We start from the raw sequence: 11,869 nt of genomic DNA, 5'->3' as shown, positions 1-11,869 counted from the left end.
AAAAAAACAAAGATTTTTAAATTTCAAAAAATATCATAGTTTGATTTGCCAAAAAAAAAAACAAAATAACTTAAAAATTATAGAGATTAGCATAAATGATGAAAACTATCATTATACCGGATCAAAAAACACCAAAAAAACGATAACATTAAACTTACCTCTTGTGTTCGAAGAAGATTCAGACTCCTACAATTGCATAAAAATTAGGGTTTATCATGAAAAAACAAAAAAATAAAATAAAAAATCAGTAAGAGCATCACTCTTTCAAAGACATCAAGAATAGATCCATTAATAAGATTAGATTCGAAAAATTTAAATCATTATCAGCAACACAAAAATACAGAAAAATGATTAAAAAAAGTGCGATTAAACATTTAAAATAAATAACAATCTAATCTAGTTTACATACCTGCAGAATAAGTGGAATGATCTACAAAAAAAGAAGAAGAACAAATTCTGAGAAACTTGAAAATTAATGTGATTGTCGAAAATTATGGAAACTAACACAAAATTTGGAAGCAATTAAAACTTTAATAAAAGTTATCTTGATAAATTTAGAAATACGTTACAATTTAGACAACTTTGATAAGTATCCATAATTGATATAAATTTCAAAAATTCAAATTTTGAAATAATCAGTCAAAACAATTTACCTAAAGAACGATAAAGAAGACTCAAAATAACACCAAATCTATGAAGAACGAACCTGCTTGCAATCGATTGGAAGAATGATCAGCTCTCTAAAGGACCTGTTGTCAACAAATACATCACAATTTTAAGGATTTAAATAGAGAATGATGGATGAAACATTGCTTAAGCTTAAGCTTAAACAATAATCTGTACTATAACCTTTCTGGTATGCCAAATCATCACTCCCAATTGTTGAACTGTAATAGTGTCAGCAAACAACGTCACCTCTGACAATTGCTCAAAATCTACTTCAATACGTGAATTTAATCGGAAAACCTAAAGATGAACATATGATAGAGAATATCAAACAGTAAGCGACATTATCAAACATGAATCGATATTTGAAGAATTGTTACCTATTTGTTGAATCGTTTGGAGAAGACAGTGATGGATCCCATCTTTCAAAAAGCACCAAATCTTGAAAAATATCACAGAAGCACTCAAGAAATGAATATAAGTATTGATGAATGCATAAGTTAGAAATCACTGAAACCCTAAGAAGAGGCGGCGGCTAGGTCTTCCAGACACCAACAACGCCGCAAAAAGAAAATTGAAAACACGGATACATACCTTATACGCCGCATAATAAGGACTGGTCGCTTCCACTCGCGATTGAAGATGAAGAAATCTAGGGTTCAGGAGATTGCAAATAACATATTAAAGATCGATAGATGATATCTAGGGTTTAAGGAAGAAATAGATAATGTTTAACAATGACAAAGAAAAATCATAGAGGGAAAAGAAAAATAACATACCTATGTTTTTCGAAGATCAATCGATGAAGGAAGAACCGGATGCAGGAGATGGGTATTAGGGTTTTGGAGTGCAGTGAAGCGTATTAAAGAAGCTAAGGAGGATGGTTTTGGCGGAAAAAACAAAAAAAAAGTGGTCTAAGCAAATGTCACGTGGCAAGTAATGGCTTAAGCTAATGCCATGTGACTTAAGCTTGTTTTGCTTTATTAGAAGTAGTAGATTGGTTAACAAATTTACTCTCAAAAGCTTTTATGATTAATGTTTTACAATTTATGACCATTAATGTGCACTACACAAGATAATTAAATATAATAAATCAATTTCAACTTTGGCTAGGTGATAGAGGTTAGGCCAGGGGTGTGGCTTGGCACCCCCCGCCATCTCATGAACTTTTGCGCCCCCAATCTAGTTAAACCACCCCGCCTCCGTTAAAGGGGGCGTTATCCTTGGCTTCCGCCAATAGAGTAGCGCGCGAGAGAGATGAAATCAAGGGAGCCCACCTAATGTAAACTAATCAGATTTTTTTATTTATCTTTTTTTAATATAGTTAAAAAGGGGGCTTTATAAAGGGCGTTATTCCACACCATGTAAGTTAGCGATAAAGCCTCCTGCTTATGTGTCGCATACGTGGCGCTTATGTGACGTAATAAAATCCCTATGGTTTTAAACCACACCCTCTAGCCTAATTGTTTTTTGAAGAAAAGACACTAACATAGGGTACAATTAGTATGAATTGATGTAATTTAAGAGTATAAGTAGTATTAATGTAACCATTGTCGTTAAAAAAATTAAATATAATAAAAAACTTATAAAGGAACCAAAACACATTTATTTATATTTTTTCAATATGACAAATATGGAGAAATTAACTTTAAACAAATAGGTTTTAACATACAAATTAGCTTCACGTAAAAAGTGAATGAGGGAATTTTATCTTATCAAGCACGTATTTTAGTTTTCAGAATATAAAAAAACTCCTGATTTTACACTAGTAGATTAATTGTTAATTACTATAGAGTAATTATAATTACTTTACAAATATCACATAATTACTCAAATTGTGTAAAATCATAATTTTTTTCTTTTACATTCTACAATTAAACATCATACTTAAGTAGATGGTAAAAAAAATTCAAAAGAAAGACTTCTTTCATTTCTCATGTTAAGACCATTTTATATATTAAGACTAATTTATATTTTATCTTTAAGGGAGAAGAAGCATCCAAGGATAGTACTCTTGCCCCAACCAATCAAATTTGTGCATGTGAAATTTCTTTAAAAGTGTCCTTAAGCCATAAAACATGGTGGCACCTTACTACTTGTCATAAATATATTTTTTTAATTTAATAAAGTTAAATGCTAGGTAAAAATTAAACTTTATTATATTATATTATATTATATTATATTATATTATATTATATTATATTATATTATATTATATTATATTATATTATATTATATTATATTATATTATATTATATTATATTATATTATATTATCAACATATGAAAAACCAATTGGCGACAATAGTTGTTTTCCTCTATTGGCTTAAATGGGCGGTGGAGGTAATAGTGCGCTGCCTGGCACTCCTCTATTGGCCCAACAAATTTACGATTTATCTTGCCTTAAAATTATGATTTTGTCATTAGTATAAAATTATGTTTTTGCCCCCACTTAAAAATAAATTTGCGCTTTTACTCCCAGCTAAAAATTTCGATTTTGCCCTGGGTTAAAAATTACGATTTTGCCCCGTTTAAATTTACACTTTTGCCATTAATTTTTTTTCCTTAAAATTACGATTTTGCCATCAGCTTAAAATTATGTTTTTAACCCCACTTAAAAATAAATTTGCGCTTTTGCTCCCAGCTAAAAATTTCGATTTTGCCCTCGGTTAAAAATTTTTGATTTTGCCCTCGGTTAAAAATTCGATTTTGCCCCGTTTAAATTTACAATTTTACTAGTAGTTTTTTCCTAAACATTACGATTTTGCCATCAGTTCAAAATTATGTTTTTACCCCCTACTTAAAAATAAATGTATGCCTTTGCTCCCAGCTAAAAATTTTCAATTTTTCACTCGATTAAAAATTAAGATTTTGCCCCGTTTAAATCTAGAGTTTTGCCATTAGTTTTTTTTTTCCTCACAGCCAAGTTACGATTTTTTCCCCAACTTAAATTTACATTTTCTCCATCGTTTTTGTTTGTTTTCCTAGTTAAATTACAATTTTGCCCCAGTGTAAATTTGCAGTCATGCCGGCTGTTGCCTGACACTCCCCCATTGGTCCTTTTAATTAACGATTTCATCCCTGAATTAAAATTATCATCTCGCCCTCGGTTCAAAATTACGCTTTTCCTATTGTTTTATTTTTTTAGCAAAGCTATAAAAGTTTTTTTTAATTGGTTTACTCCATTTTTTTTTCCGTATCAAAGAGCTGCCTAACACTCGCTCATTAATCCTGAAAAATTACGGTTTTGCCCTGAGCCGAAAATTATGGTCTTATCATCGTTTTAGTTTTTTTCATAGCAAAATTATAGTTGTGTTTTTTTAATTGGTTGAGAATTATTCGGCAATCGCCCCGCAACGCGGGCGAGGCATCAACTAGTTATATATTAATAAACGAATTGAAATGAATATTGATTTGATATCATAATGATATATAGTTTTTTTAATACTTTTATTATTTTAATATTATAATAATAGTTATTTTCTTTACTTTTTAACTCTAATCCTTTTTCTAATATCAAGGGTTAAGATAAGCTTGGTGTCAACCGGTATCGAACCAGTACTTGTATCAAAAATACCGGTACGGTCCTGTTCGTTATCAGTACATGAAGGTAAAAGCCGGCACTAATATAGAAAATGCCAAAAGTTGGTGCCGAATTAATATTGGAAATCTTTTGGTTCGGGAATTCAGTGCTGCTACCCGGTACCAGTTGCTCATCCCTGATTACGGTTACCGTACGGACAACGGTATCGTACAACTTTTTTTGTTCATTTTCTTCAACTTATATTTTTTTTTAGTTTCAGGGGTAGGGATGAGCTCGGTGCAAACCAATACAGAATCGGTACTTGTGACAACTCGAAATTCCAAGATTCTAATTCGTATTTATTGCACGATCATGTATTGACTAGTCGTTTATTTGCACATTTGGTTGCCATGAAATTATGTATGTTTTGATTGTTTGATTGTGCATAGTTGTTTGTTATTTGTGAAATTGGTAAATAGGTGAACTTGGTGGTGAAACTGTGAAACTATTTGAAATGGTGTACTATTGTAAAATATATTACTTAAGGGTGCTTAGGGTTGATAGTGAAACTTTAATAACTAATAACCCTAATTCCCTTCCCTAATCATCCTCTAATCATTTCCAAGAAACCAAAACACGTACTTGCAATCCTCTAATTCTCTGGCAATCATCATCACCAAGATAATCATCACTTTTGATTCCTCTCCTTCTCTAGAATCATTCAAGGTAATTGTGCTATCATTTGTTATTAATCGTTTGATTGTTAACAATGCTTAAATCTTGTAAAGTGTGTAAACCCTAGTCTTCACATGATGCTCCTGTGTTTTGATTGATGTTAGTTGTTGTGTGATGAAGATGTTTAGTCAGATGATCAATTGCTTGATGATTGTGATGCGTGAGATGTAGGCATAGTGGTCACTGCTTCGATCTGTGTATTGCAAATGAACGAAATTAGGGTTTCATATTCGCATACGTAACTGTTCTGATCATATTGATTCTGTGCAAATTGAAATTCATGCATGATTGATTAGTCTGAGTTTGATTATTTGCCTGAGTTTGATTGTTTGTCTGAGTTTCTGTGCATGGTTGAGTGTCTGAGCTTATTGATTAACACTTGACCGAGTATATTGATCAAGCATGTGCCTGAGTTTATTGATTATCAACATGATCCGAGTTTATTAAGTTCACTTTGGGTCCGAGTTTATGGAAGTTAATAGGACCGAGTTTAATGGTCCGAATTTGGTCAAGCTAATTGGACCGAGTTTAATGGTCCGAATATAATATCTCTTAAGGTCCGAGTTTATTGTGCTTTCAAATGGTCCGAGTATAATGTCTTCATATGGTCCGAGTTTAGGGAAGTTGATTGGACCGAGTTTAATTAGCTCACTTTGGTCCGAGTTTAATGAAAAGACAATTGGACCGAGTTTAAGGGATTGTCTTTGGGCCCGAGTTTAATGACCATAGTCGCCCGAGTTTAATGACTATAGTTTGCCCGAGTTTAATGAATATAGTTTGTCCGTGCTTAATGAATATAGCTTGGACCGAGTTTAGTAAGGATGTTTGGACCGAGTTTAGTAAGGATGTTTGGACCGAGTTTAAATGACTATTTAGTGGACCGAGTTTAAAACATGATCCTCCATGTCCGAAGTTGTATGTTAATTATATGCCCGAGGTTGTATGCTATGTCATGAGTTATCCGAGTTTCAAACAGGGGAACCCCCCCCCCCCCCCCCCCCCGCACACACTTGTCTGATATTGTGTAACTGTTTGATGCTGTATAATTGTCCAATTGAAACAAGTAGCTGCATGATATATTATGTTAGTCCTACCTGTATGACGTATGATTCTATGTGAACAATTGCGTGCAACGGTATGATTCTGCATGTGTGAACATTATATGTAATATCGTTGTGTACACAATAAACACACAAAGCACCGTTGTTTGAATATCGAGGATTTGTAAACCCTAATGGAACGAATCATGTGCAATATATCCTAGGTCGTGTGTAACGGACTTAGAGATTTATAAACCCTAGAAGCAATAACATACCGAGCAAACCAAGGTGAGTTCACACTCTTACCAAGGCATGGGATTCCCGGGGTGTTGGGAATGGGATTGAAAGGATAAGGTTGAATAGATACACTACTGACACTATGACTAGACTACCATATTACTATCCTCGGATGTGAAGGATACTTATACTGATCACTATCCTCGGTTGTGAAGGATACTTATACTGATCACTATCCTCGGATGTGAAGGATACTTATACTGATCACTATCCTCGGTTGTGAAGGATACTTATACTGATCACTATCCTCGGATGTGAAGGATACTTATACTGATCACTATCCTCGGATGTGAAGGATACCTATACTGATCACTATCCTCGGATGTGCAGGATACTTATACTGATCCCTATCCTCGGTTGTGAAGGATACTTATAGTTACGAGTAGTCTAGTGGTTATACTACGTGGGAAGCCCCCACCAATAGAACGTACTAACGGCCCAGTAGAGCCACCTGTTACAAACGAACTTACTATTACGCATTTACTTTCTGTGAACTCGCTCAACTAGTTGTTGATCCTCTGTTACATGCCTTGCAGGTCGTTAGGTATATGGAGCTTGCACATGGAGGAGCGGGTCGTTGTGGGCTTGGATCGTGATTATCTTATTAAACACTTATGACATTACGTACTTGATTATGTTGGGTTTTGATTATACGCTTCCGCTAAACAATGATAACTTACTTATGTTTTGGAAACACCTTTCATATGGATCTGGTTTGGTTTATGCAATTACTTTTACTTTATACAAGGTTCTATATGGTTGGTGGCTTGATCCTGGTCAGTCACGCTCCCAAGCGGTGATACTCCGCAGTTGGATTTTGGGGGTGTGACAGATTGGTATCAGAGCCATTGGTTATAGAGAACTTGGTTTTAATATGGGAAAACGTTTTATTAAAACCAGACTATAACCAGAACAGTGCTCTCAACGATCCACAACGACGCTTCGCTCCACGTGCAAGACTCGACATCCTAGGTAATAAGGTTTATGTTTATTACCTGCTTGCTAGAACTGCATAGAACTTTGCTCGTAGTATGCTTAGATTACATTGCACATTACTTGTTATTGCTTGAGAACACCTATGTGCTTACACTCTTCTGTCATCGTGCTACTCGCGAACCATTCTCGCTTACGTTACATTTGCTATAAAGGTCATGGCCGGATATATCAACATGACACAAGCCCAGTTGACGGCTCTCATTAACGAACGAATTGCTGCGGCACTTGCAGCCATACAAGCAGGAGGTAAACCCTGCAGTCGTAACTAGGGTCTTTAGATCCTACACTCCTAAACCAACTTTTGTGTTTAACCTTGTCCTATTCTTATACACGATAGGTCAACACGCTCAGTCACCTGTTTACACCTTCAAAAATCTCAAGGATTGCCAACCTAGTACCTTCAGTGGAACTGAGGGGGTTGAAGGCCTCCTCCATTGGTTCGAGAGACTCGAAACTGACTTCGAGGTGCATGATTGCCCTGAGTCACGTAGAGTAAAGTTTGCTACTGGAACACTCGAAGGTGCTGCATTTACCTGGTGGAAAGCACAGGTTCAGATGTTAGGGCTGGCAGCTGCTAATGCCACCCCATGGAACGAGTTCAAGGACTTAATTAAGGAAGAGTTTTGCAGTCGAGAGGACATCCACAAACTAGAGGTAGAGTTCCTCAACCAACAGATGGTGGGGTCTGAAATTGAAGTTTATACAAGGAGATCGAATGAATTAGCCACATTTTGTCCTACTATGGTAGACCCTCCCACCAAACGTATCGAGCTGTATCTCAAGGGTCTGGTGCCAGAAATTTAGAGTCATGTGACTGCAGCTAACCTTGGCACTATCCAGCAAGTCACTCGTCTTGCTCATCGTCTCACCGATCAGGCAGTGGATCAGAACAAGTTGCCAAAACGCATCAGTACTACCACTACTGCTGCCACTACTTCTGCTACTCCCAGGGACAACAAAAGAAAATGGGATGGGGATTCCAGCAAGGGATCAGCTCCAGTTCAGTCACAGGTTCAGCAGCAAAAGACTGACCGTTACCAGAGTCCCAGTCAGCACTCTTCAGGCAACCAGGGGCAGGGTGGATATCGGGGAATTCATCCACTATGTAACAGGTGCAACAGACACCACAGTGGATGGTGTCGCAAGGAACAATGTCAGAGATGTCTCAAGATTGGTCATGAAGCAAAGGATTGTCGAAACTCACGTCCTGTAACCCAAGAACAACAACGACCGCCTCAACCTTCACAGAACCAGCAACTGCAACTACCAGCTCCACAGAACACACAGCAGCAGCCACAACGTGGGAACGGGGGATGTTTCCAGTGTGGGGCTGAAGGTCATTTTAAACGCGATTGCCCTCAATTAAACCAGAACCAGACTCAAAACCACGACCATGGAAACAGGGACGACAACGGGGAAAGCGTTGGGGGAAGCAATGGAAACCATGACACCGGGGCAGCGTGTACATGGTTGGTCAGGGAGACGCAATGAATGATATTTGAACTTATAACTTATCTTGGGTTTTCATTATTATGTTTACGCTACTCAAACAAAGTTTGGTTTGAACATCAATTGTATTGGGTTTTATGAATTATTTTCACTACTATACTTTATGTTTGATGTGATGGATAGTTTGATATTATTGAGCGCACCTGCCGTATTTATGGACCTTACGAACAGGGTATGCAAACCCTATCTTGACAGGTTCGTCATCGTCTTCATCGACAACATTCGGATCTACTCCAAGAGTCAGGAGGAGCACGAGCAGCACTTACGTCTTATCTTGGAACTTCTTCGAAAGGAGCAACTGTACGCAAAGTTTTCAACATGCGACTTCTGGCTTCGTGAAGTCCACTTCTTAGGCCACGTAGTGAACGAGGACGGGATCCATGTTGATCCATCCAAGGTAGATTCGATCAGGAACTGGCCAGCACCGCGTACACCGACAGAAATACGCCAATTCTTGGGTTTGGCAGGTTACTACAGACGGTTTATCAAGGATTTCTCGAAAGTCGCTCAGCTGCTTACACTACTGACACAGAAGGGTGTCGCCTACCGATGGGGCAACACGCAGGAAACTGCTTTCCAGTACCTAAAAGATAGGCTTTGCAGCGCACCTATTCTCTCAATTCCAGAGGGCACCGACGATTTCGTGGTCTTGTGTGACGCATCGATACAGGGGCTTGGTTGTGTATTGATGCAGCGTGATAAATTATTGCCTACGCTTCGCGACGACTCAAGATTCATGAACGGAACTACTCGACGCACGATTTAGAGCTGGGAGCTGTTGTTTTCGCGCTTAAGATATGGCGGCACTACCTGTACGGTACCAGGTGCACGATTTACACCGATCACAGGAGGCTCGAGCATATCCTTAAGCAAAAGGATTTGAACATGCGTCAACGGAGATGGGTTGAACTACTGAACGACTACGAATGCGCCATCAAGTATCATCCAGGCAAGGCCAATGTTGTGGCTGACACCCTCAGTCGAAAGGACACCCTACCTAAGCGCGTGCGAGCGCTACAACTTACTATTCAGTCCAGTCTTCCTACACAGATACGAGCTACTCAGATAGAAGCATTAAAACCCGAAAACGTCATGGCCGAAGCCTTACGCGGTTCAAGGCAACGAATGGAAGAAAAGGAAGACGGCGCCTACTATATAACGGGGCGTATTTGGGTCCCACTTTATGGCGGTTTACGAGAACTTGTGATGGACGAAGCACACAAGTCTCGCTATTCGGTACATCCAGGGTCGGATAAAATGTACCACGATATCAGAACTACATATTGGTGGCCTAGCATGAAGGCCCACATTGCAACTTACGTCGGCAAATGTTTGACTTGTGCGAGAGTCAAGACAGAGTACCAGAAACCCTCAGGCCTACTTCAGCCACCCAAGATACCGCAATGGAAATGGGAAGAAATTTCCATGGATTTCGTTACAGGCCTACCTAGATCTCAGCGTGGAAATGATACCATATGGGTGATCGTGGATCGACTCACCAAGTCTGCACACTTCCTGGCTATAAAGGAAACGGATAGGTTCTCCACTCTCGCAGACATCTATCTTAAAGGAGTTGTTTCGAGGCACGGGGTGCCCACCTCCATCATTTCGGATCGGGATGCACGATTCACGTCAGAGCTACGGCAAGCGATGCACAAATCTTTCGGCTCACGATTAGACATGAGCACAGCGCATCATCCTCAGACGGATGGGCAGTCTGAGCACACTATTCAGACTCTAGAAGACATGCTTTGGGCGTGTGTTATCGATTTCGGCAACAGCTGGGAAAAGCAAACCCCCTTCAGTGGAGTTTTCGTACAATAACAGTTACCACACCAGCATTCAAGCCGCTCCATTCGAGGCATTGTACGGATGTAAATGCCGGTCATCTCTCTGTTGGGCAGAGGTGGGGGATAGTCAGATTACGGGTCCAGAGATTGTAGTGGACGCCACAGAAAAGATTGCTCAAATACGACAACGCATGGCGGCAGCACGCGACCGTCAAAAAGCCTACGCGGATAAAGCGTAAGAAACCGTTGGAATTTCAGGTCGGGGACCGGGTTTTACTCAAAGTTTCACCCTGGAAGGGTGTGGTTAGTTTTGATAAAAGATGCAAACTCAATCCATGGTATGTTGGACCGTTCGAAATCACTGAAAGAATAGGCCCAGTAGCCTACAGACTGAACCTACCAGCTGAACTCGATGCAGTTCACAACGTATTTCACGTGTCGAATCTGAAGAAGTGCCTGTCAGATGAGACCCTCATAGTTCCTTTTAAGGAACTCACTATCGACGAGCGGTTGCAGTTCGTCGAGGAACCGGTTGAAATCACAGACCGGGATGTTAAGGTCCTCAAACACAAGAGAATCCCTCTTGTTCGAGTTCGTTGGAACTCCCGACGTGGCCCAGAGTACACCTGGGAACGCGAAGACCAGATGATAGAAAAGTACCCCAGTTATTTGAAACCAATGCAGCCACTACTGAGGCCGAAGCTACTACTACCGAATTTCGGGACGAAATTCCAAATCAACGGGGGGATGATGTGACACCCCAGGAAAACCAGTGAACGATATAACTTACCTAGCTTCCTCAGTGAGTGCGTACCAAATTTCGGGACGAAATTTCTTTTAAGTTGGGGATAATGTGACAACTCGAAATTCCAAGATTCTAATTCGTATTTATTGCACGATCATGTATTGACTAGTCGTTTATTTGCACATTTGGTTGCCATGAAATTATGTATGTTTTGATTGTTTGATTGTGCATAGTTGTTTGTTATTTGTGAAATTGGTAAATAGGTGAACTTGGTGGTGAAACTGTGAAACTATTTGAAATGGTGTACTATTGTAAAATATATTACTTAAGGGTGCTTAGGGTTGATAGTGAAACTTTAATAACTAATAACCCTAATTCCCTTCCCTAATCATCCTCTAATCATTTCCAAGAAACCAAAACACGTACTTGCAATCCTCTAATTCTCTGGCAATCATCATCACCAAGATAATCATCACTTTTGATTCCTCTCCTTCTCTAGAATCATTCAAGGTAATTGTGCTATCATTTGTTATTAATCGTTTGATTGTTAACAATGCTTAAATCTTGTA

General features: G+C 38.7%; 1 long non-coding RNA gene across 1 annotated transcript; it reads right to left on the bottom strand.

Moving 5' to 3' along the window:
* Positions 1 to 705: 705 nt before the first annotated feature.
* On the bottom strand, positions 706 to 1,177 carry LOC110938419. The gene is made up of 3 exons (XR_002591380.2): positions 1,047 to 1,177; positions 850 to 966; positions 706 to 749 (listed from the first exon to the last, which is right to left on the bottom strand). It is a non-coding gene; the product is annotated as an uncharacterized LOC110938419 (long non-coding RNA).
* Positions 1,178 to 11,869: the final 10,692 nt, after the last annotated feature.

This window comes from Helianthus annuus, chromosome 13 (assembly GCF_002127325.2).
Source record: "Helianthus annuus cultivar XRQ/B chromosome 13, HanXRQr2.0-SUNRISE, whole genome shotgun sequence".
NCBI lineage: Eukaryota > Viridiplantae > Streptophyta > Magnoliopsida > Asterales > Asteraceae > Helianthus > Helianthus annuus.
This window is presented reverse-complemented; position numbering and strand designations above follow the sequence as displayed.